Genomic DNA, 6487 nt, shown 5'->3' on the forward strand with positions numbered 1-6487 from the left:
TGTATTGTTTCGATGGCATTTTGTCGGAACTAGTCGGCGCTTATTAACGGAGGGTCAATAAAATTACATTATTACGGAACCAACTGGTTCACGATTACCGACCAAACATTTTTCAATGGATCGTATGGGACATTGTAATCTTGAGTTTATCTTTGGTTTATTTGCTTGTAAAAACTTCCAGACAATCCTAACAAATTTCATCTGATCCTAAATTTTCGATCAGTCCTCACTCGAATTCTCATAATTTCAATGATTATTTTTTCAACTAAATTTTGCAAACATTACCTATGTCTTATTTTAAATTTTCCAAACACTCACGTAGTATTCTTTATTCCTAAACATCAACACTACTTAAATTTATGACAGCTAATCTGTCAAAGTGTGAATTTCAAGTCTTTTCAACTTTTCATTTGAACTTATTCCCCATTATTCCATATCATTCAATATGGCTGCTGTTATTTGAAAATGTTTTATCCAATCCCACCTATTAAAATAGCATAATTCCATTTAAAATAGGTCACAATGAAATTATTCCAACATCAAATCGCGGAGTGTCGTCCTTTTTCATTACCTTTTTTTTAATTGTAAACTAAAAACTACCTTAATCATGAAGTTCCCGGAATTTATTCAGAAAATTAAAAATACAAGATTATTCATCACAATCGCTATTGTCCCCTTCAAAGTACTGTGTGGTCATTCAGAACCATTTCTCGGGTGCTGAAACGCGTTCCACGGAGCGGTTTCTTGAGTCAACCGAATAGGAAAAAGTCACAGAGAGCCAAATCAGGTGAATTTAGTGGTTGCTGAATGGCTTTCGTTTCGTTTTTAGCCAAATATTCACGGATAACGAAGGCATTGTGTGACGGTGGGTTATCGCTATCCACGAGTTGTTTGCCCACAAATCATTAATCAAAATGTCTTGAACGGATCCAAAAGCAGTGTTCAACTCCTCTACCATCTGTCTAATAGTCAATTTGCGGTCTACGGTCATCCATTCATCGATTCTGTTGATGTTTTCATCATTTTTCGATGTCGATGACCTACCGCTTCTGTCAGCATCATTCACAGATACAGGGCTACTACTGAAACGTTCGTGTTACTAATAAATGACTGTTTTCTTCAGAGTATAGTTGCCGAAACACTCTTCTAACATTTGCAGTGTCGTCGCACCATTGATTGAAACCGTTTTTATGGCAAAATTCAATGCAAACTCGTTGTTTCAAATTTAATTCTATTTTGAAAATTGTCCCTCATCGATGACACGCACAATCGCAGATGTACTCAATAGAGCGTAAATTTTACAAATGTCCAGGTATCAAACTGGAAATTTGATATAATATCCATGACAGATGTGGCAACCAGTGTTGGTGATTGCCGAAAATTTGACAGAAGCTGCTATATTGCTATCTATATCGTATACAACATTTTCAATCCGGTAGAAGATGCTACAAAAACTCAAGTCTCAATGCATGAACCGCGAGAGAATTTTTCTACATTTCTTCGCTCCACTTCATACTCTGATTATTTCACGGCCCCTAAAAAAATTTACAGTCTGATAATGACCGTTGCTGTGTGGAATTTCCCAAGAGAGAATCGCAAGTTGACAATTATCGCAGAAAATCGAATCGATGATTCAACTTGATGATTCTCATACTAGGTTGCAATATTTCAAAACCCTTGTGTGGAGCATTCACAGATATTTTCATAGACACAACTTATACAAAGGTTATATGCACATAGTTAGAATAAGCGGCAATAGTAAAATGATTCTATCGCAATTATCAACTGCCTGTATAGAATCGGATTGCGAAACGAGAATAAGCGACCGTTTGTTACTTCAGAGAGGATCCCCACAGCAATGTGCTAACCTTTGATTCTCAGAAATGTCATCGAGAAATTCGCTCTTGCACTGGTGTCTATTCTATGTTAAATAAGCCATATCGGGTTTTTGTTGTTGCGATGATATCCGTCTCCCTTTGATGGCACTGATTCAATCGTGTGAAGAGTTGCCAGTGAGCGTTCTTTGGTACGATGTGCTTGCAGATCGATTAGTTTCGTTCATTATGCATTCCTAACAGACAAAATCAAACCGCTTTCTTAGTGAGATAATAGACATTAGCAGAATTTGGGGTTATCGAAATTCTTAGCAATTTATCTTGGGATGAGATGATTATCAGCAATGTGAGAGCTAGTAAATCTTCAGGAGAAAAGAAAGCAACTCGCAGTGTTACTTTGTTCTTAAATAAATAAAAGACTCTTTCGATCAAAACTCGTGACTGGTATCGTTTATAATCAGGCTCTTTCGCGTGTCCATTTCACTCGACCCGAGATGCTCACTCTCACCGTCGACCGGGAATCGTCAGCTGTTTCCTTTGTTTTCGACTTTCCATTGTTATAAGTTCAGCAAATTTACAGAATTGAACCTTTTAACTCTCTCTCTCTCTCTCCACACAACAGCAACAGCCATGGGATTCTCAGCCGGGTTCTGCTTCTGGTGCCTAATATAGGGATGATAGCATAATTTGGTGCCAACAAATGGGATGCTTGTAGTTTATTGTTATTACTCGACATTACATAATTATAAGCTGAAATATCGCCGGGAAGCAATTAATTAGCGGGTGGAGGCAAACTGGGCGCGGCTAAATCGTAAAGGAAAATCTTAAGCCTATACAAACGGGCGCACGGCTGGTCGGAATTGTTTTACGGCCTGCCGGCAAAGCGGGAATCGCAGCCTCAACGATAACGATTATTATTTGCCTGGGAGGAAAACCACGTGCTGCCCGCCCGTTAAGGGTTGCTGGAGAGGTTGCTATTAAATGCCAAGTGCCGTTCGATACGATTTTTAACATTTCGCGAATGAACCGAAGCAATTAATCCCTTTTGCCAACTGGCAGGGCTACTTGGATTGTTTCTTATACTGAGCTAGGTTCAACATTTTTTGACGTTATAGTTTTTGATAAAAAAAATTGTTATTTGGTTTTACATTAAACTTGTTCACTGTCATTTAACAACAGAATCAGTTTGTCATCTTTTAGAGTTTAAGATCCAACACAAATTGGTTCAAAATACACATACTAGCAGTTAATTAAAAACAAACCATAGGAGAGCAAACTTTCGTCAAAAACAACATCACGGCTAAATATCAATGAACACAAGCTCCGACCAAATGGATTTTGAATCGTTCACAATTAAACTAAATTGCCTGAACAAAACTTTTCTCCCACCGTCATCCGAAATCCCCTTCTGGCATTTGGTACTAATATATGAACGGATTTGTTATGTCGATCCTCTTTTGCTCGCCTAAGTCATCCCTTGCTGATAGCTCCCAAATAGCTTGGGAAACCGTCGGCACCCTTTTTCCCGAACGGCTTCTCGTTAGCAGTTTAAGCTTTCACTTTCATCCACCGGCTTCAGTTTTCAGTTGACCAGCTTATAGACTCTGGGAAATCCCTTGACCTTTCTGTTTCAGAAATTCCACACACATGTGTCAAGTACCACTTTCGCATCGTCACGTCATCATCATCATCATCATCATCGTCATCCTTTCTCCTTTCGGTTTGTCGCTGGAATGTACCATGGGAAAAAGTGCTACCCTGATGTGTTGATGGTGCTGAACCACGACACTCACGGTCGAAGGAATACCCGCAGGAATCCCGCAGCAAATCAGGAAAACACCGAGGAAACGGAAACCAACAATCGGATTTGCTTCACCCACTTTCCGAAATTTACCCTACCATTGCGGTGGACGACTGACCGTTCCTTTATAAGCTGAACAAGATTGGGTCGCAATCGTATGGCAAACATGTGTTTTTCGGGGGAAAACCGATGTTTTCCTTTGCTAGTCGGAAGCACTCCAGGAAAATTGTGTGTCAAACTTTCCCATCTTTCACTCAGTAGGCTGCGCTTTTTATTAAAATTCTATATAGTGTGAACTGTCAAACTTAAGCGAACAAACTGTGATGGTGTATGTGTGTGCGTGCATTTCACTCATGACATCAGTGCTTTTTTTCTATCCTTAGAAGCGAATAACCGCCTAGTTAAAGTCAAAATTTAAAAAATCTGTCAAACCTTAACGGGGATCATTTTTCTCCGTGTATTTAGCTACAACTTGCCGAGAAAAATCTTTAGAACAAAGAAAAAAGCTTACACAAAGTGGATTGCGGAAGTGGATTATTTTTTCACTCAATCCTTTGAACAACTGCCTCCTTCGAGACACAACATTATCGTTTTCGATCTGCTTCTCCGTTTACAACTGGTTCGGATGGGGGTTTCTGCCGTTTTGGTCCGCCGTTAGTTAAGGGTTAAGAGCGGCCGTTGCTGTAATAATCTTCCATCGGATCATTGAGTTTGGGGTTGGGCATGAAATCACAACGTTTGTTGGTTGTTTTTTTTTTCGCTCTCTCTCTCTGTCTGCGGGATGTATCTTTTTCGCTGTTTTTTTTTTTCTTCATAATATTACAACAATGGGTCTTTTAAGTCGATGAAAAAGACATCAAAGCTTATGAAGGACAGTACAACGTGCTTCAGTTGGCTTTCGGTGAGCCTTTCGTTAACTCCGATTTCAGCGAGAAAAAAAAGACAATTGATTGATTTAGGAATTGATCCCGTTTTTGTATGCGTCATTTGTTTCAGTGCCTCGAGGGGTGACAAGACTGAAAGGACTTTGGTTCGATTCACTGCTTTTACGATATTGATTCTGCAAGCGATTTATGATTTGATATCGTTAGGATTTCTCAAGGCGATCAAAGTTATGCGTCTGCAACGTGCTGCCATTTATCATTAGTCCGCAGAAGAGTGATTCCCGTTTCAATTCTTCGACTTACTTGTTAACTTCTTGCTACTTCCCGAGTAAAGTCTAACATCAAAATTAGAACAAATTGATATTTGATTATGATAGCAACATCAGATTGAAATCCTAATATGATATCGACTCATCAAATTTTCAATTAATATCACATTATGTTATCATTTTGCTGTTTAAAGGCAAAAGTTTTGTGAAACTCAAAAAATGAAAATAATAATATCGACAACTTAGTGAATCCATTGACATTGAGCAAATTTCAAATGGCAATACAAAAATTCAAAGTTTAGTTTCAATGGAAGAATTATTCCTTCAATCCTATGTTGCCTTTTACAAAAATGCTTTGACATCCTGCCGTAATTCTGCAGTTGACCGCAACTTTTTTAACTTTTACGCAAATAATGCTCCTTTTTTTAACTACGACAATATTGGTGTCAAACCACACGTCTGGGAGGCATTAGATAAATTGGCGATCATTGGTACCACGTTTGTCTGAAGCAGGTCAATCTGAATAGTGGCTTTGGCATTCCCATCTCGTTGATCGTCTGCCCTAGAAGAAGCTTATTTCTGAATTTGATATGAGAAATATATTTGACGTCATCGATTTCCTTCTAGATACGTTAAGTATCCGATCCTGTAACAATTTTTTCGTTCAGTTTAAAAAAATGTTTCGATATTTGTAATCATACGACGTTGCGAAGTTCATTCCAAAGTTCTTAGACCATTATTTTCAGTGTAACCAGAAATCGGGAACCTGGATGGCGAAAATAATCTACTCGCCGAACCCGTTCTGAAAATGTCTATAACTTTATATTCAACAGTATGGAAAAATTAATTGTTTACGAAGTTCGAACATCGAATATTGAATGTCTCAGATTTCAGAACCTAGAGCTAATTCTTAATAATACTTTAGTGGCTTAGAGGAGCCACCAAGAAAATATATGTTTAATTTGAATATTCCTAAGTAGTCCACAAACTGTGTCGAAGAACCTCTTCAAAACAATTCTTATTCCTAGTTATAAATGATTAGAACTTCATATTTTCACTAACGCTAGATGCTATGAGAAGTATTTTATCAATCATCTAATAGATCCTGAAACTTTATTAAACATTTCTAAAGAATCATTTCTGCATCAAATGATCGTAAATTATAAGTCAACACAAGAACTGAAGAAATTCTGGTTCTATCTGTGGTCAGAAGCGAGATAATCGTTCATTGTCCCAATTAGCCGAAAAAACAAATGATCTGGGATACCTTATTGCCGAATTCCTAATTCACGTTCCCTGTGTGTGTTCCTTCACTGTAAAAGGTTCGGTCTTCAGAGCCTCTAAATTCGTATTTCAAAGTGATTACATGTGCGAGTTATATGCGATCAAGTAGATAACTCAATTTGATGTTATAATGTTTGAATGCTACAGCTTTGGATATGAGAAGGACAAAGAGAACATTTTTATACTGTACTCAAATAGCCACACTGCTATTCACGGTGGATGCGGGATGGAAGCGACGCAACGAGTGTGCACTGACAGAAACTACCTGCATACAACTTTATGAAACAACACTGCTTGTCATATAACCGAACATTTTTCATCTCCTGATAGCTAGCGCTTACAGTCCATAGCAATCGCCAAAAGTTCACATTCCAAATCACCTAAGTTCGAAACCGGATTCTCTCCGCGGTAGTG

The sequence above is a fragment of the Malaya genurostris genome, chromosome 1 (genome assembly GCF_030247185.1).
Source record: "Malaya genurostris strain Urasoe2022 chromosome 1, Malgen_1.1, whole genome shotgun sequence".
NCBI classification, from domain to species: Eukaryota; Metazoa; Arthropoda; class Insecta; order Diptera; family Culicidae; genus Malaya; species Malaya genurostris.